The sequence below is a fragment of the Anomaloglossus baeobatrachus genome, chromosome 6 (genome assembly GCF_048569485.1).
Source record: "Anomaloglossus baeobatrachus isolate aAnoBae1 chromosome 6, aAnoBae1.hap1, whole genome shotgun sequence".
Taxonomy (NCBI): domain Eukaryota; kingdom Metazoa; phylum Chordata; class Amphibia; order Anura; family Aromobatidae; genus Anomaloglossus; species Anomaloglossus baeobatrachus.
The window spans coordinates 122,485,540-122,512,492 of NC_134358.1; the positions used below are offsets into that span (position 1 = coordinate 122,485,540).

The 26,953-nt window shown below is 49.6% G+C and overlaps 1 protein-coding gene across 2 annotated transcripts in view; it reads left to right on the forward strand.

Annotated features, from left to right (window-relative positions):
• Positions 1-26,953, forward strand: part of ARMC1 (armadillo repeat containing 1) — a 103,381-nt gene that overhangs the window by 44,636 nt on the left and 31,792 nt on the right. The gene's annotated exons all lie outside the window — the stretch shown is intronic.

A 26,953-nucleotide genomic window follows, 5' to 3' on the forward strand; every position in this document is an offset into this window, starting at 1 on the left:
GCCGACCGCCCCTGGAGCGGCGGCGCAGCTGCGACTTGTAGTGCGCCGGGGACGCGCCGACCGCGCTTTTACGGCGGCGGCGCTTCTAACTTTAGTCCCCGGTTTTCTGCGGCCTAGCTCCGCTTCGTTAACGCCCCCCACCCTGTCAATCAGGGTAGGGGAGAGACGTTGTTCAATCGGCAGCGCCGAGGGCTGGAGCACGATTTACATGCTCCAGCCCTCTCACTGAGCACAGTAGGACACAGGCTTCGCGCTTTTTCTCTGTGCACGCCCTAGGCCCGCCCCCAGGCTTGCAGCTCCCCAGGACGCCGGCAGCCATTATACACATGCAGTCTGGCTGGAGAACGGACGCAGGCTCTGAGGGACCCAGGCTAGGGGTTTCTGGCGACCACACACCCGCGCTAAGCGGGCGGTAAGCAGCACATACGTGCGGCCCCACTAGTGCCACAGTGTTATATTTGTGTACTGCACTGTAAGGTCGCTTCTTGGCTGTACACCCTATATTGCTTTGAGGAGACAACAGCATGTCATCCGCAAAACGCAAGGGTGCCAAGGCACGGGCTGTATACACTGCTTGTACAGCATGTGGGGCTAATCTACCAGCAGGCTCCAACGACTCTCATTGTGTGCAATGTTCAGTCCCAGTGGCACTTCGTCAGCCAGAGCCTATTGTGGTGGTAGCCCAGGCAGAGACGCCTGTGAACCCTACCCCGGTGACGGGGACAGAATTTGCAGTCTTTGCTGATAAAATGTCTGTGACTATGACAAAAATCCTGGAGACCTTGCAGTCCAGGCCAGTTGCTCAGACCATGGACACCGCTGTGTCTATGTTCCCCGGCCCCCCTCAGCTGGAATTAATCCGTAATTCAAGGGGGTCCCAGGCATCACAGGCTGAGGGCTCTGACTCCGATGACAGTCCCAGTCCGCCTAAGCGAGCTCGCTGGGAGAGACCCTCCACGTCATCACGCGGATCAGGGTCTCAGCGAGAAGGGTCTCTATATGATGGCTCAGAGGTGGGTGATCAGGAGTCTTGTCCTGACGCCGCACTCAATTTGGATACGCCAGATGGTGACGCCATGGTAAATGACCTTATAGCGGCCATCAATAGGCTGTTGGATATTTCTCCCCCAGCCCCTTCTGCAGAGGAGGCAGCTGCACAGCAGGAGAAATTCCATTTCCTGTATCCCAAGCGTAAATTGAGTACTTTTCTGGACCACTCTGACTTCAGAGAATCCATCCAGAAACACAATACTTATCCGGACAAGCGTTTTTCTAAACGCCTTAAGGATACACGTTATCCTTTTCCCCCTGACGTGGTCAAACGCTGGACCCAGTGTCCAAAAGTGGACCCTCCAATATCCAGGCTTGCAGCTAGATCCATAGTTGCAGTGGAGGATGGGGCTTCACTTAAAGATGCCAATGACAGACAGATGGACCTTTGGTTGAAATCTGTCTATGAAGCTATCGGCGCGTCGTTTGCTCCAGCATTCGCGGCCGTGTGGGCGCTCCAAGCTATTTCAGCTGGTCTGGCACAGGTGGACTCTCTCATACGTCCAGCAGTGCCGCAAGTGGCGTCCCTAACTACGCAAATGTCTGCGTTTGCGACCTACGCTATCAATGCGGTACTGGACTCTACGAGCCGTACCTCAATGGCATCCGCCAACTCTGTAGTTTTGCGCAGAGCCTTGTGGTTAAAGGAATGGAAAGCAGATTCTGCTTCTATAAAATGTTTAACCAGCTTGCCATTATCTGGAGACAGACTGTTTGGTGAGCAATTGGCGGAAATCATTAAACAGTCCAAAGGTAAGGACTCCTCCTTACCCCAGCCCAGATCAAGCAAACCTCCACAGAGGAAGTGGCAGTCAAAGTTTCGGTCCTTTCGAGGCTCGGGCAAGCCCCAATTCTCCTCGTCCAAAGGGACTCAGAAAGAGCAAAGGAGCTCTGATTCCTGGCGGGCTCACTCACGCCCCAAGAAAGCAACCGGAGGTACCGCTTCCAAGGCGGCTGCCTCATGACTTTCGGCCGCCTCCCTCCGCATCCTCGGTCGGTGGCAGGCTCTCCCGCTTTTGCGACATTTGGCTGCCACAGGTCAAAGACCGGTGGGTAACAGACATTTTGTCTCACGGGTACAGGATAGAGTTCAGTTCTCGTCCTCCGCCTCGGTTCTTCAGAACTTCCCCACATCCCGACCGAGCAGATGCCCTTCTGCAGGCGGTGAATTCTCTAAGAGCAGAAGGAGTGGTGGTCCCTGTTCCTCTTCAGGAACGAGGTCAAGGTTTTTACTCCAATCTCTTTGTGGTGCCAAAAAAGGACTGCTCATTCCGTCCTGTTCTGGACCTAAAACTGCTCAACAAGCATGTGAACGCCAGGCGGTTCCGGATGGAATCCCTCCGCTCAGTCATTGCCTCAATGTCTCAAGGAGATTTCCTAGCATCAATAGACATCAAGGATGCTTATCTCCACGTGCCGATTGCTACAGAGCACCAACGCTTTCTACGCTTCGTGATAGGAGACGACCATCTTCAGTTCGTAGCTCTGCCATTTGGTCTGGCGACAGCCCCACGGGTGTTCACCAAGATCATGGCGGCAGTGGTAGCAGTCTTGCACTCTCAGGGACACTCTGTGATCCCTTACTTGGACGATCTACTGGTCAAGGCACCCTCTCAAGAGGCATGCCAACTCAGCTTGACTGTTGCACTGGAGACTCTCCAGACGTTCGGGTGGATCATCAACTTCTCAAAGTCAAATCTGTCACCGACCCAATCACTAACGTATCTTGGCATGGAGTTTCATACTCTCTCAGCGATAGTGAAGCTTCCGCTGGACAAGCAGCGGTCTCTACAGACTGGGGTGCAGGCTCTCCTTCAAAGTCAGTCGCACTCCTTAAGACGCCTCATGCACTTCCTCGGGAAGATGGTGGCGGCAATGGAGGCGGTTCCGTTTGCGCAGTTTCATCTGCGCCCACTTCAATGGGACATTCTCCGCCAATGGGACGGGAAGTCAAAATCCCTGGACAGGAAAGTCTCCCTTTCCCAGACGGCCAAGGACTCTCTGCAGTGGTGGCTTCTTCCCACCTCATTATCACAGGGAAGATCCTTCCTACCACCGTCTTGGGCGGTGGTCACGACAGACGCGAGTCTGTCAGGGTGGGGAGCGGTTTTTCTCCACCACAGGGCTCAGGGTACGTGGACTCAGCAGGAGTCCACCCTTCAGATCAATGTTCTGGAAATCAGAGCAGTGTATCTTGCCCTACTAGCCTTCCAGCGGTGGCTGGAAGGAAGGCAGATCCGAATTCAGTCGGACAACTCCACAGCGGTGGCATACATCAACCACCAAGGGGGGACACGCAGTCGGCAAGCCTTCCAGGAAGTCCGGCGGATTCTGATGTGGGTGGAAGCCACGGCCTCCACCATATCCGCAGTTCACATCCCCGGCGTAGAAAACTGGGAAGCAGACTTCCTCAGTCGCCAGGGCATGGACGCAGGGGAATGGTCCCTTCACCCAGACGTGTTTCAGGAAATCTGTCGCCGATGGGGAAGGCCGGACGTCGACCTCATGGCGTCCCGGCACAACAACAAGGTCCCAACCTTCATGGCACGGTCTCGCGATCAAAGAGCGCTGGCGGCAGACGCCCTAGTGCAAGATTGGTCGCAGTTCCGGCTCCCTTATGTGTTTCCACCTCTGGCACTCTTGCCCAGAGTGCTAAGCAAGATCAGATCCGATTGCAGCCGCGTCATACTCGTCGCCCCAGACTGGCCGAGGAGGGCGTGGTATCCGGATCTGTGGCAGCTCACGGTCGGCCAACCGTGGGCACTACCAGACCGACCAGACTTACTGTCCCAAGGGCCGTTTTTCCATCGGAATTCTGCGGCCCTGAACCTGACTGTGTGGCCATTGAGTCCTGGATCCTAGCGTCTTCAGGATTATCCCAAGGGGTCGTTGCCACCATGAGACAGGCTAGGAAGCCCACGTCCGCTAAGATCTACCACAGAACGTGGAGGATATTCTTATCCTGGTGCTCTGCTCAGGGAGTGTCTCCCTGGCCATTTGCATTGCCTACCTTTCTTTCTTTCCTGCAATCTGGGTTAGAAAAAGGTTTGTCACTCGGCTCCCTTAAAGGTCAGGTCTCGGCGCTATCCGTCTTTTTTCAGAGGCGTTTGGCACGCATTCCTAAGGTGCGCACGTTCCTACAGGGGGTTTGCCATATCGTACCCCCGTACAAGCGGCCGTTAGATCCATGGGATCTGAACAGGGTACTAGTTGCCCTCCAGAAGCCGCCCTTCGAGCCTCTGAGGGAGGTTTCACTTTCTAGACTATCACAGAAAGTGGCTTTTCTGGTAGCGATCACATCTCTTCGGAGAGTGTCTGAGCTGGCAGCACTATCATCCAAGGCTCCCTTCCTGGTCTTCCACCAGGACAAGGTAGTGCTGCGCCCCATTCAGGAGTTTCTCCCGAAGGTGGTATCTTCTTTTCATCTTAATCAGGATATCGCTTTGCCTTCGTTTTGTCCTCATGCAGTTCATCGGTATGAGAAGGATTTACATTTCTTGGATCTGGTGAGAGCACTCAGAATCTACATTTCCCGCACGGCGCCCTTGCGCCGTTCGGATGCACTCTTTGTCCTTGTCGCTGGTAAGCGCAAAGGGTCGCAGGCTTCTAAGGCCACCCTGGCTCGATGGATCAAAGAACCAATTCTTGAAGCCTACCGTTCTGCTGGGCTTCCGGTTCCATCAGGGCTGAAGGCCCATTCTACCAGAGCCGTGGGTGCGTCCTGGGCATTGCGACACCAGGCTACGGCTCAACAGGTGTGCCAGGCAGCTACCTGGTCGAGTCTGCACACTTTCACCAAACATTATCAGGTGCATACCTATGCTTCGGCGGACGCCAGCCTAGGTAGAAGAGTCCTGCAGGCGGCAGTTGCCTCCCTATAGGGGAGGGCTGTCTTGCAGCTCTAACATGAGGTATTCTTTACCCACCCAGGGACAGCTTTTGGACGTCCCAATCGTCTAGGTCTCCCAATGGAGCGCCGAAGAAGAAGGGAATTTTGTTACTTACCGTAAATTCCTTTTCTTCTAGCTCCTATTGGGAGACCCAGCACCCGCCCTGTTGTCCTTCGGGATTTTTGGTTGTTTTTCGGGTACACATGTTGTTCATGTTGAACGGTTTTCAGTTCTCCGACGTTACTTCGGAGTGAATTTGTTTAAACCAGTTATTGGCTTTCCTCCTTCTTGCTTTTGCACTAAAACTGGTGAGCCAGTGATCCCACTGGGGGTGTATAGCCAGAAGGGGAGGGGCCTTACACTTTTTAGTGTAATTGCTTTGTGTGGCCTCCGGAGGCAGTGCTATACACCAATCGTCTGGGTCTCCCAATAGGAGCTAGAAGAAAAGGAATTTACGGTAAGTAACAAAATTCCCTTCTTCCAGCAGATCCACTTGGCATGCCATAGATGTCTAATTAGACCTTTGGGACTTGCTCTGCTGTATTCTGGACTCTCATGGTGGTTAATGGAGAGCGCCGGCTGATGCATGTCCAACTTTTCACTTCACCCATGACAGCACCACATGAGAGAGGGATCCGTCCATTGAGGACAGGAAACCATTCTGAAATAAAAGGGCGGTACCTCTCCCCTTCGTCAGTTGGTTTCCTGTGTTTGATGGGAGACCCTTGTTTTTCTGATACGGCGGGATTAGGGAGGCCTGTGCTTTAGCCTACTCATTTAGTGGTGCAACCGTTCCTGTGGACATTCGGGCCCATTCCACCAGAACGGTGTCAACCTCCTGGCCTGAAAAGGCACAGGTATCTATTGACCAGATTTGTAGGGCTGCTACCTGGTCCTCACAATCTACTTTCTTCCGACACTATCTGTTGGATCTATCCTCCTCGGTGGATCTTTTGTTTGGTAGAAGGGTGCTTGAGGCGGTGGTCCCTCCGTAAACAAGTGGTTCTCTGAAAATCTCTCACATGGTGCTGTCATGGGTGAAGGGAAAACACCAAGGTTACTTATCGGTAGCCGGTTTTTACAGAACCCATGACAGCACTCATATAATTCCTCCCTTTCTCACCCTTGGTGTGCACTCTTCTGGGTGTGCATGCGTGTGTTAAAGTTGGTGGTGGAGTTAAGTTCTAACGATTGTTGGAGGTCCTCTCAATTCTCGGTAAATAACTGACGAAGGGGAGAGGTACCGCCCTTTTATTTCAGAATAGTTTCCTGTCCTCGCTGGGCGGATCCCTCTCTCACGTGGTGCTGTCATGGGTTCTGGAAAAACCGGCTACTGGTAAGTAACTTTGGTGTTTCCGGTCACTTGTGAACCCACTTTTGCCGATAGGTGCAGGTCCTAGAGTGGAACCTGTATATTAGACATTTTTTCACATTTCCTGTAGATATGTCATCAATGTCTGCTGTGACAGAACCCCTTTAAGTGTTAAACTTCTATTCTTCAGCATGTCAGCCAAAATTTGAGAATATGACTTGCATTGCCTTTTAAGGTTATTTTCACCCATTGCAGTCATGTCATATGTGGGGTTTTTTTTATGGTAACATTTGCAACACTTTGGCAAAATTACCATTTTTATTACAGCGTGTATAAAGTAGTTAGGAATGAGTGTAGCGATGCTATCAGACCATGGCCCATTGTTTAAATTAGCTTTGTTGTGTTTCGTTTTTTTTTTTTAGGTTTTTTTTTTTGCATATAGAACAATCTGCATTACGGAAAATATTGCCGGGTTCACACTAGCCATTGGGACTTTTTTAGACTCCAAAAGGACTGATATACAAAACGGTTTATGTCAGTTGGAAAAGTAGCAACATTTTTAGAATTTTGGTGTTTTCCCATCATTTTCAGGCAGCGCCTCCAAAATAGGCATAGCTGGGGAGGAGATTGAGCGGGAGGGGGCTTGGCTACACACAACCATTAGGACCTGTGCGCACTTGCCGGTTTTTGCTGCGGATTTCCTGCGGATTTGCTGCATGTTTCGCTGCAGAAAATGTTCATAACATCTCTGCAGTGAATCACCAGCAAAACCTATATATAAAAAAAAAATGCTGTGCGCACAATGCGGATTTTGACAGCTGCATGTTTTGCTGCGGGATTCCCACAGCAATAACAATTGCATGTCACTTCTTTTCCGCACGTCGCTGCAGGATTTCACTCCATTGACTGCAATGTAATCGTGAAATACCGCTGGGAATAACGCAGGCAGCAAATTCTGTGCGGTTCATTGTGTTTTCCTGTGTTATTCCCTCCGGTATTTCGCGGTTAACCTGCGGTAATGTACATCGCTGCCTGCGGTTTGCAGGGAAGTGATGTCATTATGGCAGGAAGAGGAAGCGGAGCAGAGTAAACACACAGAGATCACAGACACAGACACATCACACTCACACACAGACATAGCACACACAGATCACACTCACACACAGACATAGGACACACAGATCACACTCACACACAGACATATATAGAATACACATAGAAAGCAAACGGACATATAGAAATAAAACCACGTGGGCTCCGCCGTATTTTTACCGTCCAGCCAAGGTAAGCACACAGCGGCGGCCCGGTATTCTCCGGCTGGGGAGGGCGAGGGGCAGGGTTAATGCCCCCCGCCTCCCACCCCCCTCCCGCAGCCGAGAATATCAGCCGCAGCTGCCCCGGGACTGTCGCATGCATTATGCGACAGTACCGGAGTGTCCCCGGCTCTTCCTGCTGCCGTGATGCGGTGGCAGTCAGGGTAATAGAAGGAGTTAATAGCGGCGGATCGCCGGCACTAAGTCCAGGCTTGATCATGGCAGCGTCTAGGAGACAGCTGACATGATCAACCCGTAAGTAAAGTGAAAAAACACACACACCGAAAAATCCTTTATTTTAAATAAAACACAAAAAAGCTCCTGGTTCACCCCTTTGTTAACCCCCCCGAAACACACAGCTCCGGCGTAATCCACGTCCTGCGATGCTTGCATCCAGCCGCGACTGACACACAGCGCTGAATGCAGCCTCGCAACGAGACAGCAGAGGTAATTACCGGTCATTTCCCACGGCCGGTAATGTGAACACACATTACCGCTCGGGAGAAATGCAGTGATCTGTCCTCTATCTCTCTCTATCTATCTATTCTTCTAGCTATTCTCTCTGTCTATTTATCTATCTATCTATCTATCTCAGAAGGAAATTACTTTTTTTTTTTTGTTCAATGTGCTTTATTGCATTGAATGCATTAAAGCACATGTACCAACCCGCACGCGGCAAAACCGCGAACAATACCGGGGCAAACCGCATGCGGTTTTCGGGTGCGGTTTGCCGCGGTTTTTTACCGCTGGTGCGGTAATCTTTCAGACTCTGCGGAATTTTCTTGAGAAAATTCCGTTTTCCAGTGCGCACAGGGCCTTAAATTGATCCATAGTGACAGTATTTCTTACACCAGAAATGTCACTGACTGCAGTACCATTTCTGGTGAGCACACGCCAACAATAAAATGTGGCATACTCCTTATGTGACTTGCGCATCTTAATACTACACGCCCTTCATTAAGACTGGCATAAGAAATGCCACTCTAAATGAATCTGGACCTAACTTCCTATTATTTGAGTAAGAAAATGTATATATTAATCCCTATGAACAGTCAGACTCTTATTTTTTGTATTTAAGCATCTCATTAGCCTGTGCAAAGGTCATTGAGTTGGGAGGGAGAGTAGGGGAGCTGAGACATTAGGTGAATCCTGTATTATCAGCTGTGTACAGAGGTGTTTACCTGTTCTTGTAATAAAGTCTCTGCAGATAAGGAGCCTGCTGAAAACTCTTCCTGAAAGAATGTGATTTATGGCTAAAAAAAAGCCTCATTAGCCTAGGTGAAAATTGCAAGTTTACTAATTCTGTTTCTAAACTCCTTATCGAGAAGTGACGTACAGTTATACCATATGATGGCGCCCTGACTTTGATGCGGCATATCCATTCATTATCTGCCTCTAAATGCCTTGCATGGCTAGCAACCTGTTAAGTGCTGCTGTTAACTGAGAATAACATTTAAACCACGCATCCTGTGAGGGCACTGTTTTTAAATGGCTTTTAGCATGTGCTGATGGGTTGCCATGACCCCTGGAGTCTGCTGAAGACCCCTGTGCTTGTCAGTGTTACTTCTGTGAAAGCCAACCACTGTCCGTCCTTCATAGGCTGTGATTTTCACTTTGTACATACCTGGGGTATTGCTGTATCACAAGCAATCAGACTATTGCAGGTTCAAGTCCCAAAAGGGGACCAACGAATACAAAGTTAACCCTAGAACGCGCAAGCATAACAATCTACCATAGAAAACAAATGACCTAGCTGGCCTGCGAGGCCCCAGGTATGCGTTCTAGGGTTAAAAAAAAATCTAAAAATTGGAATCACCGCTTTAGTCCTTCATTAAATATTAACAAATAAAAAAAATATACATATTTGGTATCGGTATATTCTGAAAAGTCCTATCTATCGAAATAAAAAAAACTAACGGGCATAGCGAAGAACAAAAATCAAAATGCTAGAATTTTTATTTTGGCCTCTGCAACAGCACAAAAATGCAATAAGAGGCGATCAAATCATCTAGTCTATTCAGCAAAGATCGGTTCAAGGTGCAAAAAACAAGCGTGTATGGCCATCCCCGAGTTAAAATGGGACAAAAGTTGTGCGTGCTGCAATATTTTCTTGCAGAGACAAATGTTCCTTGTAGATCATTATTCATGTGAAATGAGTTTGCGCACACTTTTGTCTAAAAAAAAAAAAGGTTTTTTTTTTTTGTATCCATGTGCAATGTGTACTTTTTTTTTTCTCAGCAGTTATTATTATACAATCATTTATAGGACCATTTACAGTGTTCTGTGCTATAGATTGGTAATGTATCTGTAAAAAAAAAAGATAACATATGGGATTATCTGTGTGCTCTGGTTTTTTGTTTTTTCTTCTCACACCTATAGTTACATTGGCGAGTCTCCGCTGCTTTACACAACCATATGCAGTATGCTGCGTTTTTTGTTTTTGTTTTTTTTTTATCCTGAGGCTGAAAACAGCTGAGAAATATATCATAGATAAGCATTTTTTTTTTTCTTCTTTTTTTTTTTTTATCGGATTGCACTCTGCATATTTATTCACAGATGTGAGCAAGCCCTTAAAGGGAATCTGTCAGCAGGTTTTTGCTACCTCATCTGAGAGCAGTATAACGTAGGCAGATAGATCCTGAATCCAACGCTGTATCACTTAGATTTAGCCATGTAGCCGAGCTGAAAGAGCTGCCCACACTAGCCTTTCTATAGAGATTGTACGATGTCAATTAGAGTAGGGGGCATGCCAGACTGCCGTGCATATGACATTGTAGTCCGAGCAGTGAGAAGTGTCCTGCTGCTTAAAGGGGTTGTCCACTACTTGGACAACTTCTTCTCATTCCACTTGTTTGCCCCTGTAAAAATAAATCAGCCTATACTCCCCTCCGGTGCGGCCGCAGTTCCATTGATCTCTAAAGCTGCATTCCCAGGGGCCCATGTGACACTGTTATGACACGCGCACCCCGCGACCAATCAGTGCTCGGCGTCTCTCTGTGCCTTCGGACTTTTGAGCAGGATGTAAGCGCTGTGCTGACTTCCTGCTCAAATGCCCAAGGGCAGAGAGACAGACGCCGAGCACTGATTGGTCACAGGGCTCGCGTGTCATAACAATGTCACGTGGGTTTATACATTGCTGCATTCGCGGCCGCAGTGCAGGAGGAATATAGACTTATTTATTTTTACAGGTGCGCACAATGGGAATGAGAAGGGGTTGAATAAGTACTGGACAATGTCTTTAAACCAACCTACCAAACAAACAGATCGGCCCTTGACAACACAGGCATCCCTGAATTCTCTGTTAACCCTTGCAGCATGCTGGCTTCAGTTTACGTAGCAAAAACCTGCTGCCAGATTCCCATTAAAGGGAACCTGTCACCACTTTTCTGGCCTATAAGCTGCGGCCACCACCACTGGGCTCTTATACAGCATGTTAGAATGCTGTATATATAAGAGCCCAGGCCACTGTGAGAACATAAAAAACACTTTATAATACTTACCTAACAGTCGCGCGGTTGACCATATGGGCGTCTCCGTTGTCCGGTGCCGGCGCCGCTTCTTTCGGCCATCTTCGTCTCCCTCTTCTCTAGCCGCGGAGCATGACGCGTGCAACGTCATACACACTCACTGGAATTCCGGTCCTGAGCAGGCGCACTGAGCAGGGAAGATCAAAGTATTGTAGTGCCCCTTCGAAGAATTGGCGAGTGTGTATGACGCAGCCGCGTCATGCACCCAGGCTTCAGAAAGAGGACGAAGATGGCCGCAAGAGGAGGCACCGGCATCGAACAGTGGAGACTCCCATATGCCCACCGCAGCGACCGGTTTAGGTGAGCATTATAAAGTGTTTTTCTTTGTCGCTCCATTGGGAGACCCAGACAATTGGGTGTATAGCTATGCCTCCGGAGGCCACACAAAGTATTACACTAAAAGTGTAAAGCCCCTCCCCTTCTGCCTATACACCCCCCGTGCCTCACGGGCTCCTCAGTTTTTATGCTTTGTGCGAAGGAGGCTGACATCCACGCATAGCTCCACAGCTTAGTCAGCAGCAGCTGCTGACTAGGTCGGATGGAAGAAAAGAGGGCCCATAACAGGGCTCCCGGCATGCTCCCTTCTCACCCCACTTTGTCGGCGGTGTTGTTAAGGTTGAGGTACCCATTGCGGGTACACAGGCAGGAGCCACATGCTGTTTTCCTTCCCCATCCCTTAATGGGCTCTGGGTGAAGTGGGATCCTTATCGGTCTCCAGGCACTGGGACCGTGCTCCCTCCGCAGCCCCTGGGAATCTGCTGGATAGGAGCCGGGTATCGTCAGGGACAAGGCCCTGCTACTGTGAGGTACTCTGTGTCCCCGTGGGGACCGCGCATGGAGCGCTTGTGCCATACACATTACAGCACTGCTGGGTGTGTTAGTGCGCCGGGGACTACCGCGCGGCCGCGCTTACTGCCGGCCGCGCTTATAACTTTAGTCCCCGGCTTCTGCGGCCTAGTGTCGCATATTCCCGCCCACAGGCCTGCCAGTCAGGGGAAGGGCGGGACGCTGCACAGATCGTCAGCGCTGAGGGCTGGAGCATACATTTGTATCCTCCTCCCCCCTCACTCAGTACACTGGGGCACTAGATTCCCGCACTTTCTTGGGCACGCCCACGGTCCCCTCCTCCCCACAGAACGCCGGCAGCCATTCCTGTCAGCGATTCAGACGCTGGAGAGGAGAGACAACACAGGGAGATCCAGGCAGGGAATCTGTTGATCACACAACCGCTCTAAGCGGTCGGTAAGCAGCACCTGTGGTGCTGGCCCCACTGAGTAACGAAGTGTGTGTGTGTGTGTGTGTATATATATATATATATATATATATATATATATATATATATATATATATATATATATATATATATATGCTTATAGGCTATACATTTGCACTGCACGGTCGCTCTGTTGATTTTTGGCTATATACCCTCCTGGTTGTTCTCAGAGGAGACAACATGTCATCCGCAAAAAGCAAGGGTGCCAAAGCACAGGCGTACTTTGCAACCTGTACCTCATGTACAGCTGTACTACCGGCAGGTTCCACTGACCCTCATTGTGTGCAATGCTCGGCCCCTGTGGCACTTACTCAGCCGGAGCCTCTGCGACTGGTGGCCCAGGTGGAACCACCTGCTACCACTGTCCAGGTGACAGGGACGGAGTTTGCAGCCTTTGCTGACAAACTGTCTGAGAGTATGGATAAATGCTCTGCTAAAATACTGGAAGCATTGCAGTCCAGACCGGTGATTCAGGCCCCGGGCACTGTCCAATCCTTGACCCCTGGCCCCCCTCAATTGGAACAGCAAAGTGCCCCTGGGGTAACCCATAGGTCCCAGGGTGAGGTCTCTGACACGGACCGCAGTCCCAGGCCGCCCAAGCGGGGTCGCTGGGAAATTCCTCACACTGTTCAGGGTCCCAGCAGGAGGACTCTCTGGAGGATGAAGCGGAGGTAACAGATCAGGATTCTGATCCTGAAGCCGCTCTCAACCTAGATACACCTGAAGGTGACGCCGTAGTGAATGACCTTATAGCGACCATCAATCAGGTGTTGGATATTTCTCCCCCGGCTCCTACAATTGAGGAGTCAGCTTCTCAGGAGAAATTCCGTTTCAGGTTTCCCAAGCGTAGATTAAATACGTTTCTGGATCACTCTGACTTCAGAGAGGCAATCCAGAAAAACCAAGACTGTCCAGACAAGCGTTTTTCCAAGCGCCTTAAGGACACACGTTATCCCTTCCCCCCCGAGGTTGTCAAGGGCTGGACTCAGTGTCCTAAGGTGGATCCTCCAATCTCCAGACTGGCGGCTAGATCCATAGTTGCAGTGGAAGATGGGGCTTCACTCAAAGATGCCACTGACAGACAGATGGAACTATGGTTGAAATCCATCTATGAAGCTATTGGCGCGTCTTTTGCTCCAGCATTCGCAGCCGTATGGGCACTCCAAGCTATCTCAGCTTGTCAGGCGCAGATTAATGCAGTAACACGTACATCTGCCCCGCAAGTGGTGTCCTTAACCTCTCAGGCGTCGGCATTTGCGTCCTACGCCATTAATGCTATCCTGGACTCGGCGAGCCGTACGGCGGTGGCATCCGCCAATTCGGTGGTACTCCGCAGGGCCATGTGGCTACGTGAATGGAAGGCAGACTCTGCTTCCAAAAAGTTCTTAACCGGTTTGCCATTGTCTGGCGACCGCTTGTTTGGTGAGCGATTGGATGAAATCATTAAACAATCCAAGGGAAAGGATTCATCCTTACCCCAGTCCAAACCAAACAGACCTCAACCACGGAAGGTACAATCGAGGTTTCGGTCCTTTCGGACCGCGGGCAGGTCTCAATTCTCCTCGTCCAAAAGGCCTCAGAAAGATCAGAGGAACTCCGATTCATGGCGGTCTAAGTCACGTCCTAAAAAGACCGCCGGAGGAACCGCTCCCAAAGCGGCCTCCTCATGACTTTCGGCCTCCTCAAACCGCATCCTCGGTCGGTGGAAGGCTCTCCCGCTTTTGCGACGCCTGGCTGCCACAAGTAAAAGACCGATGGGTGGTAGACATTCTATCTCGAGGTTACAGGATAGAGTTCAGCTCTCGTCCTCCGACTCGTTTCTTCAGAACATCTCCGCCCCCCCGACAGAGCCGAGGCTCTTCTGCAGGCGGTGTGCACTCTGAAGGCGGAAGGAGTGGTGATCCCTTTTCCTCTTCAGCAACGGGGTCACGGTTTTTACTCCAACTTGTTCGTGGTGCCAAAAAAGGACGGATCCTTCCGTCCCGTTCTGGACCTAAAACTGCTCAACAAGCATGTGAAAACCAGGCGGTTCCGGATGGAATCGCTCCGCTCCGTCATCGCCTCAATGTCCCAAGGAGATTTCCTGGCATCAATCGACATCAAAGATGCTTATCTCCACGTACCGATTGCACCAGAGCATCAGCGCTTCCTGCGTTTCGCCATAGGGGACGAACACCTTCAGTTCGTGGCACTGCCTTTTGGCCTGGCGACAGCCCCACGGGTCTTCACCAAGGTCATGGCAACAGTGGTGGCAATCCTACACTCTCGGGGACACTCGGTGATCCCTTACTTAGACGATCTACTTGTCAAGGCACCCTCTCAAGGGGCATGCCAACACAGCCTGAACATTGCTCTGGAAACTCTCCAGAGTTTCGGGTGGATCATCAATTTTCCAAAGTCAAATCTGACACCGGCCCAATCACTGACATATCTTGGCATGGAGTTTCATACTCTCTCAGCGATAGTGAAGCTTCCGCTGAACAAACAGCGTTCACTACAGACAGGGGTGCATTCTCTCCTTCAAGGTCAGTCACACCCCCTGAGGCGCCTCATGCACTTCCTAGGGAAGATGGTGGCAGCAATGGAGGCAGTTCCTTTTGCGCAGTTTCATCTGCGCCCACTTCAATGGGACATTCTCCGCAAATGGGACAGGAAGTCGACGTCCCTCGACAGGAACGTCTCCCTTTCTCGGGCAGCCAAGGCTTCCCTTCAGTGGTGGCTTCTCCCCACTTCTCTGTCGAAGGGGAAATCCTTCCTGCCCCCATCCTGGGCGGTGGTCACGACGGACGCGAGCCTGTCAGGGTGGGGAGCGGTCTTTCTCCACCACAGGGCTCAGGGTACTTGGACTCAGACAGAGTCCTCCCTTCAGATCAATGTTCTGGAGATAAGGGCAGTGTATCTTGCCCTAAAGGCGTTCCAGCCGTGGCTGGAAGGCAAACAGATCCGAGTTCAGTCGGACAACTCCACAGCGGTGGCATACATCAACCACCAAGGCGGGACACGCAGTCGGCAAGCCTTCCAGGAAGTCCGGCGGATTCTGCTGTGGGTGGAAGCCACAGCCTCCACCATATCCGCAGTTCACATCCCGGGCGTAGAAAACTGGGAAGCAGACTTTCTCAGTCGCCAGGGCATGGACGCAGGGGAATGGTCCCTTCACCCGGACGTGTTTCAGGAGATCTGTTGCCGCTGGGGCATGCCGGACGTCGACCTAATGGCGTCCCCGGCACAACAACAAGGTCCCGACATTCATGGCACGGTCTCAAGATCACAGAGCTCTGGCGGCAGACGCCTTAGCTCAGGATTGGTCGCAGTTTCAACTCCCTTATGTGTTTCCTCCTCTGGCACTGTTGCCCAGAGTGTTACGCAAGATCAGGGCCGACTGCCGCCGCGCCATCCTCGTCGCTCCAGACTGGCCGAGGAGGTCGTGGTACCCGGATCTGTGGCATCTCACGGTCGGCCAACCGTGGGCACTACCAGACCGACCAGACTTGCTGTCTCAAGGGCCGTTTTTCCATCTGAATTCTGCGGCCCTCAACCTGACTGTGTGGCCATTGAGTCCTGGATCCTAGCGTCTTCAGGATTATCTCAAGAGGTCATTGCCACTATGAGACAGGCTAGGAAACCAACGTCCGCCAAGATCTACCACAGGACGTGGAAAATATTCCTGTCGTGGTGCTCTGCTCAGGGTTTTTCTCCCTGGCCATTTACCTTGCCCACTTTTCTGTCCTTCCTTCAATCCGGATTGGAAAAGGGTTTGTCGCTCGGCTCCCTTAAGGGACAAGTCTCTGCGCTCTCTGTGTTTTTTCAGAAGTGCCTAGCCAGACTTCCACAGGTATGCACGTTCCTGCAGGGGGTTTGTCACATCGTCCCTCCTTACAAGCGTCCGTTAGAACCCTGGGATCTGAACAGGGTGCTGATGGTTCTTCAGAAACCACCGTTCGAGCCAATGAGGGATATTTCTCTCTCACGCCTTTCGCAGAAAGTGGTTTTCCTAGTAGCAGTCACTTCACTTCGGAGAGTGTCTGAGCTAGCAGCGTTGTCGTGCAAAGCCCCTTTCCTGGTGTTTCACCAGGACAAGGTGGTTCTGCGTCCGGTTCCGGAATTTCTCCCTAAGGTGGTATCCCCTTTTCATCTCAATCAGGATATCTCCTTACCCTCTTTTTGTCCTCATCCAGTTCACCAATGTGAAAAGGATTTGCACTTGTTAGTTCTGGTGAGAGCACTCAGATTCTACATTTCTCGTACGGCGCCCCTGCGCCGCTCGGATGCACTCTTTGTCCTTGTCGCTGGCCAGCGTAAAGGGACACAAGCTTCCAAATCAACCCTGGCTCGGTGGATCAAGGAACCAATTCTCGAAGCTTATCGTTCCTCGGGGCTTCCGGTTCCCTCAGGGCTGAAGGCCCATTCTACCAGGGCCGTGGGAGCGTCCTGGGCCTTGCGGCACCAGGCTACGGCTCAGCAGGTGTGTCAGGCAGCTACCTGGTCGAGCCTGCACACTTTCACGAAACACTATCAGGTGCATACCTATGCTTCGGCAGATGCCAGCCTAGGTAGGCGAGTCCTTCAGGCGGCGGTTGCCCACCTGTAGGACGGAGCCGTTTACGGCTCTATTATGAGGTATTATTTACCCACCCAGGGACTGCTTTTGGACGTCCCAATTGTCTGGGTCTCCCAATGGAGCGACAAAGAAGGGAATTTTGTTTACTTACCGTAAATTCCTTTTCTTCTAGCTCCAATTGGGAGACCCAGCACCCGCCCCTGTTTTTTGTGTACACATGTTGTTCATGTTGAATGGTTTCAGTTCTCCGATGTTCCTTCGAATTGAATTTACTTTAAACCAATTTATAATTTTTTCCTCCTTCTTGCTTTTGCACCAAAACTGAGGAGCCCGTGAGGCACGGGGGGTGTATAGGCAGAAGGGGAGGGGCTTTACACTTTTAGTGTAATACTTTGTGTGGCCTCCGGAGGCATAGCTATACACCCAATTGTCAATTGTCTGGGTCTCCCAATTGGAGCTAGAAGAAAAGGAATTTACGGTAAGTAAACAAAATTCCCTTCTTTATTTTCTCACAGCAGCCTGGGATCTTCTATACAGCATGTTAGAATGCTGTATATAAGAGCCCTATGGTGGTGACCTCAGCTTATAGGGCAAACAAGTGGTGACAGGTTGCCTTTAAGACGTTAATGGGCCTTTTTTCAGTCCGAAAGCTTCCAATCTACACGCATTCCCCTATAGAGTAAAGAAAAAGGGTTTGGGGGAATAATTGAGCTTCAGATTATTAATCTTGGTGTCCTCTCCGGCCTCTTCGGGGTATAATGAGCTTCGTGCTCTATGATTTTAAGTAAATAAGTAAAGTAATGGGAGATTTTGAAGCTGATAAGTAATATCTAGGAGATCTAATTGATTGGTATGTCCAGATAAATGCCGGTCTGTTCTATTTTAGGGTGAGTGACACAACAGTACATGAAATGTCGGTGACATTCAAAAAATGTCACGAGCCGCGCACGGATCATAAAGACAGCGGAAAGGTTAAGGAGGAGATTAACGAGTGCTTTTCCTAGGTTAAACATGGCTCCTCTGCCTATGATTTACCTCCCAATTACCACTGGTTTTAATAAGACCTGCCGCAGCTAATTTGTACTTGGCGAGCCTATCTGAACAATGCCTTTCCTGGATTTGACGTCTCCGTCCGTTAACCCCTTCAGCCCGGATCGTCTGCTTGACTGCACTCCACTTGTACGGAGAAATGTTTTCTTTTTCTGCAGGCCCCCGGCAGTGGAGGGCTAATCTGGTTTCCACAAGGAAACTAAACTTTAAAGACATTTATGTTATGTCAACTTGGGAACTCTTTGTCAGCAGAAACCTAGAATGTCAAGTCTGACTTGAAGTCAAGCTTAAAGACATATTCACTTGACTTTTCGGAAGAGCAGAAGTGACACCTTCCACAGTTCCATGCAGAAATAACACTGAGCCCATGCGATGCTGAGCATAATAAAGAGCAGAGGAGTTTGTCAATGCCGGTATTTATGCATGCTTCACACATTTTAATGTGTCCATATGAACTACATTAAAGCTAGCAGCCTCAACTCCTATTTAATAATTGAATTTTATGGTCTGTAAAGAAAGACGTTCCCTCCGGTAACGGATTTATTTTAGATTCCAAAGGCTAAAGTTTTTTTAATTAACTTTTTTCTATAGCTTTAGATAATCGACGTGTTAAATAACTGTAGGAAAAAAAAATAAAAACCTAGTCCAAGTCTCGGCCATATCATCCGCCATCGTAACAAGCTGCGGAAAATCCACCGCTGTAATCTGTTCTCTCACATTAGCGTTCACTTAGCGTGATTAGGAACATTAATGTAGTACAAGTTTAATTATCAGCTGTCCCTTAAAGGGGAAAATGTCTTCGGCATCACAAAAGTATTCTCTAGTGTCTCTGATGACTTTCTCTCAAAAGGGGGTTTTGACCCTAGGGGGAATTAAGTGGGTTTTAATTTTCTTGTGCTGAATTTAGTTTCCACTGTTTTTGTGGCTTGTGACGGATTGTGGAATACGCTGGTCAGCTCAGTGTCATCACGTTCTTATTTTTCTATAGTCAGTACTACTTATCAGAAGACAGATGTTGCTTTTCCATTGAATTTCCTCTTCGTTTTGTAGAAATTCGGGGCAACAACATCAACTTTAAGGCTAAGTTCACATTTCCGTTGTTTTGCATCAGTCACAGTCCGTCGCCTTGGGGAATTACGGTATCCTGCAAAATATTTTGCAGGAATCCTGTTTTTCCCCATAGACTTCTATTAGTGACGGATTGCGACTGATGATGCTGCGTTGCATCCGCTGCGTCGCGGTCAGTCGTTTTTTAACTGACCGCCAGGCGGGAGCAACGCAGCCTGTAACTTTTTTTGAGCAGCGCAATCCATAGGATTTCTCTGCGCATGCTCTCTGGCTCCCTGCACTCGTAACCAGGATGCACATCGGGTAACCAAGCAATGCGCTTTGGTTAGTTACCCGATATTTACAGTGGTTACGTGTGCAGGGAGTCAGCGCTAAGCGGTGTATGCTGGTAACCAAGATAAATATCGGGTAACCAAGCAAAAGTGCTTTGCTTTTACACGATCTTTACCCTGGCTGTGCACGGAGCCCGACACTTCCCCACTCGGCTCCGCCCCCTCCCGCACTCCGCATGTACTCACACACTCACACTCTCTCTCACACACACACACACACACACACACACACACACACACACACACACTCACCTGTCCCCAGCCTGCAGTCCCCGCGGCACTGACGTCCTCAGTGCCACGGCCTCGCTCGGCTCCACCCACCCAGAACTCCGCCCCCCGCACACAACGGAGTCCGACAAAGAAAATTCTGTTCTTTGTCATCCGTTGCACAGCGCATCAGTCACATGCGTCAAGCAACGCATGTGACTGATGCAAAACAGAAATGTGAACTTAGCCTAAGGAACTAAAGTAGAGCTGAGCAAAATGCTTTGCAGGACCCTGTGGATTTTCCCGTAGTGTCACGTGAAGTTTCTCCTACCTTTAGCTTTTCCAGCTCCACCTCGGATTAGTAGATCCCTGCAATGTCTTAATGGGAATTTGTCAGGTCACCTATGCACCCAGAACCATGAGCAGTTCTGGGTGTATATCCTTAATCCCTGCCTGTCCCAGTATACACTAGTATAGATAAAGAGATCTTTAGAAAAAGTATATCTAAAGATCCTTTTATGAGATGCAAATGTGCGCAGGGACTAGTCGCAAGGGCATTATTTCCCTCGTCTGGTCCACCCTTTTAGCATGTTAGCTCGCCCCTGTGGGTGCGCTAACAATGCTGTTCATTGTCCAGCGTCATCGACTTGGGCGAGCGTACATGTCCATGGTCACCGCCTCTAACACCGGGTTTAGGCTCAGTGTGCATGATCAGAAGTCACTGCACTTCCAGTCATGCGCACTATGAAACCGCTTGTACGGGTCCTAGCTTCAGAGAGGTCTAGTGCGCATGACCGGAAGTGCAGGGACTTGTGATCATGTGTACGGAGTCTAAACCCGGGGTCTGAAACGGTGACAGTGGATAGGTACTTATGTCCATGCCGATGATGCTGAACATTGAACAGCATGTTAGCACGCCCATAGGGGCATGCTACCATGCTAAGAGGGCGGACTAGTTGGGGGAAATAATGCCATTGTAACTAGTCCCTGTGCTCATTTGCATCTCATATATAGGATCTTTACAATTACTTTTTCCTAAAGATCTCTTTATCTATGCTACTAGATGCTGGGACATTCTAGATATGTACCCAGAACTGCTTGTGGTCTGGGTGCATAGGGGACCTGACAGGTTCACTTTAACATAGCGGAACAACACACACGTGATGTTATGGGGGACACCTACTAATCAGAAGACGCGACCAGGATGCCACAGATAGTGGAGAGGTTTGCAGGACTCTGGTATGGTGGCCATGGACTATGGACGTGGTTGCTGATCCAGGTACCTAAAGGTCCAGTCACACTAAGCAACTTACCAGCGATCCTAACAACGATAGGGATCGCTGGTAAGTTGCTAGGAGGTTGCTGGTGAGATGTCACACTGCGACGCTCCAGCGATCCCACCAGCAACCTGACCTGGCTAGGATATTAAAAACTGAACTTGATAGTAGAATATTACAAAACGATCTGGATAAGATGTCAGAATGGGCAGATACTTGGCAAATGACATTTAATGTTGATAAATGTAAAGTAATGCCCCGAGGACGGCGTAATCCTATAGCTCTGTATACATTAAATGGAAGTAAACTCGGGACTAAAGGTCCAGTCACACTGAGCAACTTACCAGCGATCCCAACAACGATAGGGATCGCTGGTAAGTTGCTAGGAGGTTGCTGGTGAGATGTCACACTGCGACGCTCCAGCGATCCCACCAGCAACCTGACCTGGCAGGGATCGCTGGAGCGTGGCTACACGAGTTGCTGGTGAGCTCACCAGCAACCAGTGACCAGCCCCCAGCGCCGCGTGGAAGATGCTGCGCTTGGTAACTAAGGTAAATATCGGGTAACCAACCCGATATTTACCTTGGTTACCAGTGCACGCAGCTACACGTGCAGAGAGCAGGGAGCAGCGCACACTGAGCGCTGGCTCCTTGCTCTCCTAGTTACAGCACACATCGGGTTAATTACCCGATGTGTGCTGCAGCTATATGTGCACAGAGCAGGAGCCGGCACTGACAGTGAGAGCGGCGGAGGCTGGTAACAAAGGTAAATATCGGGTAACCAAGGAGAGGGCTTCTTGGTTACCCGATGTTTACTGTGGTTACCAGCCTCCGCAGAAGCCGGCTCCTGCTGCCTGCACATTAGTTGTTGCTGTCTCGCTGTCACACACAGCGATCTGTGCTTCAAAGCGGGAGAGCAACAACTAAAAAATGGCCCAGGACATTCAGCAACAACCAACGACCTCACAGCAGGGGCCAGGTTGTTGCTGGATGTCACACACAGCAACATCGCTAGCAACGTCACAAAAGTTGTTCGTTAGCAGCGATGTTGCTAGCGATGTTGCTTAGTGTGACGGGGCCTTAAGAATCTTTTTAGGCCAGCTGTACTTTAAATCTCAAAGCAAGTGAGGGGGACACTGTTAAAAACAAAAACAAAATACTTTGCAGTATTCAATGGTTTTTTTAAAGGTCATGTCTCTTGATCTTATCCCCAACCACCCTTTATGAAACATACATGCTGAACAGCTTGAATGTAATGTATACCAAGTTTTAAAGGGGATTTCCAGGAAGTGAAATAATTGGTCTTGGAGCTCAAAATGTGCTAAATTAGAAATAAGTTAATATGCAAGAGGAACAAACAATGAAAAAGAAGCAGGAAAGCCACTGCATGGCACCTGTCTGAGCACACTCTGAACATCAAACAAAGACTGGAGGACAAGGAGTAAAGTGCAAATATGTTTAATAAATAGCAACTGGCACAAAGGAATTAGCGGCAAAAACAGGCCAGCAGATACAATATAGATGTACTAGATGACAATTACATATAGGGCACAAGTAAAATGAATAAATAACAGACTGGGTCAAAAACATGAACAAGGCATCCTGCACATAAAAAGCATGGTGTAAAATTTTGACAATTGTTACACATGCGGTAGACAGATGGTAAAAACTAGCACTGGATAAGCACAATGATAAAAGTGTATACTCTGAAATAACAGAGATATATTAAATATATAAAATAGGATCCAAGTCTCACTAATCACTAATAAACAGTGCTTAATACAGATGCTGCTGAAACAGCAACTTCTGTGGTGGCAGTCAAATACTTAAAAAGTCAAAAAGCTATAAACAGATAAACAAGTTTAGCCACCATGAGGTGCTAATTGGTTGCCAATGAACAGTCAGATTAAGTACAAAGACATGAATGCATGAATAAAATCCCAGCAGGTTAAGTAAACATACCCATAAGTGCACAAAGCAGGCCTGATAAGCAGCAGAGCAGACCCCCCCCCGGAGAGAGCCCCAACATATAGGTTTCACAATCTCAGCTATAAGATTATTTCATCAGGGGGAGGTGGGCTAAATTAGAAATAAGTTATAACTAATGTGTTATACTTACTGCTGTTACTCCATCAGTGGGGATACTCTGCAGTTACTCCATCAGTGGGGATACTCTGCAGTTACTCCATCGGTGTGGATACTCTGCAGTTACTCCATCAGTGGGGATACTCTGCAGTTACTCCATCGGTGGGGATACTCTGCAGTTACTCCGTCGGTGGGGATACTCTGCAGTTACTCCGTCGGTGGGGATACTCTGCTGTTACTCCGTCGGTGGGGATACTCTGCTGTTACTCCGTCGGTGGGGATACTCTGCTGTTACTCCGTCGGTGGGGATACTCTGCTGTTACTCCGTCGGTGGGGATACTCTGCTGTTACTCCGTCGGTGGGGATACTCTGCTGTTACTCCGTCGGTGGGGATACTCTGCTGTTACTCCGTCGGTGGGGATACTCTGCTGTTACTCCGTCGGTGGGGATACTCTGCTGTTACTCCGTCGGTGGGGATACTCTGCTGTTACTCCGTCGGTGGGGATACTCTGCTGTTGCCCCTTCAGTGGTCTCCACCAACCTCTGTTTACTTTGATTCAATTTTGTGTTGTATGTGCACGTGACCTCTGCAGCCAATCATAGGACTCAGCGTGGATCCTTCCATATATGGAACGAAACCATTGAGGTCAGTGATTGGCTGCAGCAGTTATGTGGTTGTAGCACATTATTATAATTTATTATAGCTCCATTTATTCCATGGCGCTTTACAAGTGAAAGAGGTTATATGTACAACAATCATTAACAGTACAAAACGGACTGGTATAGGAGGAGAGAGGACCCTGCCCGCGAGGGCTCACAGTCTAGAGGGAATGGGTAATGGTACAATAGGTGAGTACAGAGCTGGTTGCGCAGTGGTGTACTGGACTGAGGGCTATTGTACGTTGTAGGCTTTTTGGAAGAGGTGGGTCTTGAGGTTCCTCTTGAAGCTTTCCACGGTAGGGGAGAGTCTGAGATGCTGAGGTAGAGCGTTCCAGAGTATGGGGGAGGCACGGGAGAAATCTTGTACGCGATTGTAGGAACAGGAGATAAGAGAGGCGTAGAGAAGGAGATCTTGTGAGGATCTGAGGTTGCGTGCAGGTAGGTAGCGGGAGACTAGGTCACAGATGTAAGGAGGATGTGGATGGCTTTGTATGTCATGGTTAATGTTTTGAACTGGAGTCATTGGGCGATGGGAAGCCAGTGAAGGGATTGGCAGAGTGGCCAGGCTGGGGAATAGCGGGGGGAGAGGTGGATTAAGCGGGCCGCAGAGTTTAGGATAGATTGGAGGGGTGCAAGAGTGTTGGAAGGGAGGCCAGAGAGCAGGAGGTTGCAGTAGTCGAGGCGGGAGATGGAGGACATGCACTAAGGTTTTTGCTGATTCTTGGTTAAGGAAAGCACGGATCCGGGAGATATTTTTGAGTTGTAGTCTGCATGAGGTGAAGAGGGCTTGGATGTGTGGCTTGAAGGATAGAGCAGAGTCGAGGGTTACTCCAATGCAACGAGCTTGTGAGACTGGGGAGAGTGAGCAACCATCAAGTTTGATGGAAAGGTTTGTTGGAGGAGATGAGTGAGGAGGAGGAAAGACAATGAACTCTGTTTTGTCCATGTTAAGCTTTAGGAATCGCGCAGAGAAGAAGGATGAAATAGCAGACAGACATAGTGGAATTTTGGTTAGTAGCGAGGTAATGTCAGGTCCAAAGAGGTAGATCTGTGTGTCATAGTCAGAGATGATACTGAAGGCCGTGGGACTCTATGAGCTGTCCCAGGCCGAAGGTGTAGATGGAGAACAGCAGGGGTCCAAGAACTGAGCCTTGGGGGACACCGACAGATAGGGGGCGAGATGAGGTTAGGTATGAGGATATCCAAGATAGGGCTAAGTCTGTGATGCCCAGTGATGAGAGAATCTGTAGTAGGAGGGAATGGTCTACTGTGTCGAAGGCAGAGGACAGGTCCAGGAGGAGGAGGATAGAGTAGTGTCGCTTGGCTTTGGCGGTTAGTAGATCATTGGTGACTTTGGTTAGGGCAGTTTCAGTAGAGTGATGTGGTCGGAAGCCAGATTGTAGCCGGTCAAAGAGGGAGCATGAGGAGAGGTATGAGGACAATTCAAGATGGACATGCTGTTCCAGGAGTTTTGAGGCATAGGGGAGAAGGGATATGGGGCGATAGTTTGACACAGAGGATGGGTCAAGGGAGGGCTTTTTGAGGATGGGTGTAATGGAGGCATGTTTAAAGCATGAGGGGAATACACCACTTGTTAGTGATGGGTTGAAGAGATGGGTTAGGGCTGGGATGAGGACTGCGGTGATGTTGGGGATGAGATGCGATGGGAGTGGGTCAAGTGCACAGGTGGTTAGATGTGATCTTGAGAGTAGAGTGGAAAGATTGTTTTCTGTCATGGTGGAGAAGCTGGATTTGGAGGAAGAGGGGCTGTGGTGATTGTGGACCAAAGCTTGCTCTGATATTGTCAATCTTCTGCTTGAAGAAAGAGGCAAAGTCTTCAGCTGAGAGGAGAGGGAGGTGGTGCTGGGGGACGGAGGAGAGAATTGAAAGTGTTGAATAGCTGTTTAGGGTTGTGAGAGAGAAGATATGAGGGATGAGAAGTAGGTTTGTTTTGCAGCAGTGAGTATGGACTTGAAGGTGGTCAGGGACTCTTTTATATTCAGTGAAGTGCTCAGTGGAATGAGACTTCTTCCATCTGCGCTCATCAATTCTGTAAGCCTCTCTCAGTTGTTTAGTCTGACTCGTGTGCCAGGGTTGCCTGTTGATTGTGCGGGTTTTGGTGTGTGTGAGGGGGGCGGCTGATTCGAGAGCTGCAGAGATTGTAGTGATGTATAAAGTTGCAGCAGCATCTGCATCATGTAAAAATGCAATGTCTGTGAGAGGGAGAAGGGACTGAGAAAGTGCATGCAAATCAAGGTGTTTAATATTTCTGCGAGGGTGTGAAAGTGTGTGGAGGGGGGGTTGCGTACTTGGAGAAGAGAGGGAGGAGAATGTGAGTAAGTTGTGGTCAGACGGGGAGAGGCGAGTTAGAGAGGTTAGATAGGGAACAGAGGCGAGTGAAGATGAGGTCCAGCGTGTGGTCATCTTTGTGAGTAGCTGCAGAGGACCATTGGGTGAGACCGAAGGAGGAAGTGCGTGTTAGAAGTTTGGAGACGGATGAGTGGGAAGTGTCAATGGGGATGTTGAAATCACCAATGATGATGGTGGGGATGTCGGTGGAAATGAAGTGTAGTAGCCAGGTGGTGAAATGATCAAAAAAGGCAGTGGCTGGCCCTGGAGGGCAGTAAATGACAGCCAGTTGAAGGTTGGAGGGGGCGTAGATGCATACGGAGTGCACCTCAAAAGAGGGAAGAGTAACAGAGGGTGGTAGTGGAATTGGTGTAAAGGAGCATTGGTCAGACAGGAGCAAACCAACTCCTCCACCATGCTTGTTGCTGGGGCGGGGGGTGTGAGAGAGTTGGAGACCGCCATAAGAAAGTGCAGCAGGAGAGGCTGTGTCAGAGGGAGTGAGCCAGGTTTCTGTGATGGCGAGGAAGGAGAGTTTATTAGTGATGAAAAGATCATGGATGTAGGATAGTTTGTTGCAGACAGAGCGAGCGTTCCATAGTGCTCCTGTTAGTGGGACTGGGGGAGCGGGGGCTGGGTGAATGGGTATAAGGTTAGAGAGGGTGCGGAAATTTGTGATAAGTTGTGGATGAGGGTTTGAAGTGACAATAGCGATGTGGTGAGGAGGACCTGGATTAGGAGAGATATCCCCAGCAGTGAGGAGAAGCAGACAGAGTGTTAGTAGGTGGGAGCAGGAGAGGCCATGAGATGGTGGTGTGTGTCTGGAGACACTGAGTGAAATGTGGAGGAAAATATGTGAGGGGAAGGTGAGATGGGTCGGCAGGATGGAGGGAGAGATAAGTAGTTCATTACTGTGTTTAGGGATCAGAGGGGGCAGTAGAAAGTGAAGTAATATAGGGGTGAAAGAGAAGAAAAACACAAACCTTGTTTTCAGTGACAATGTTTC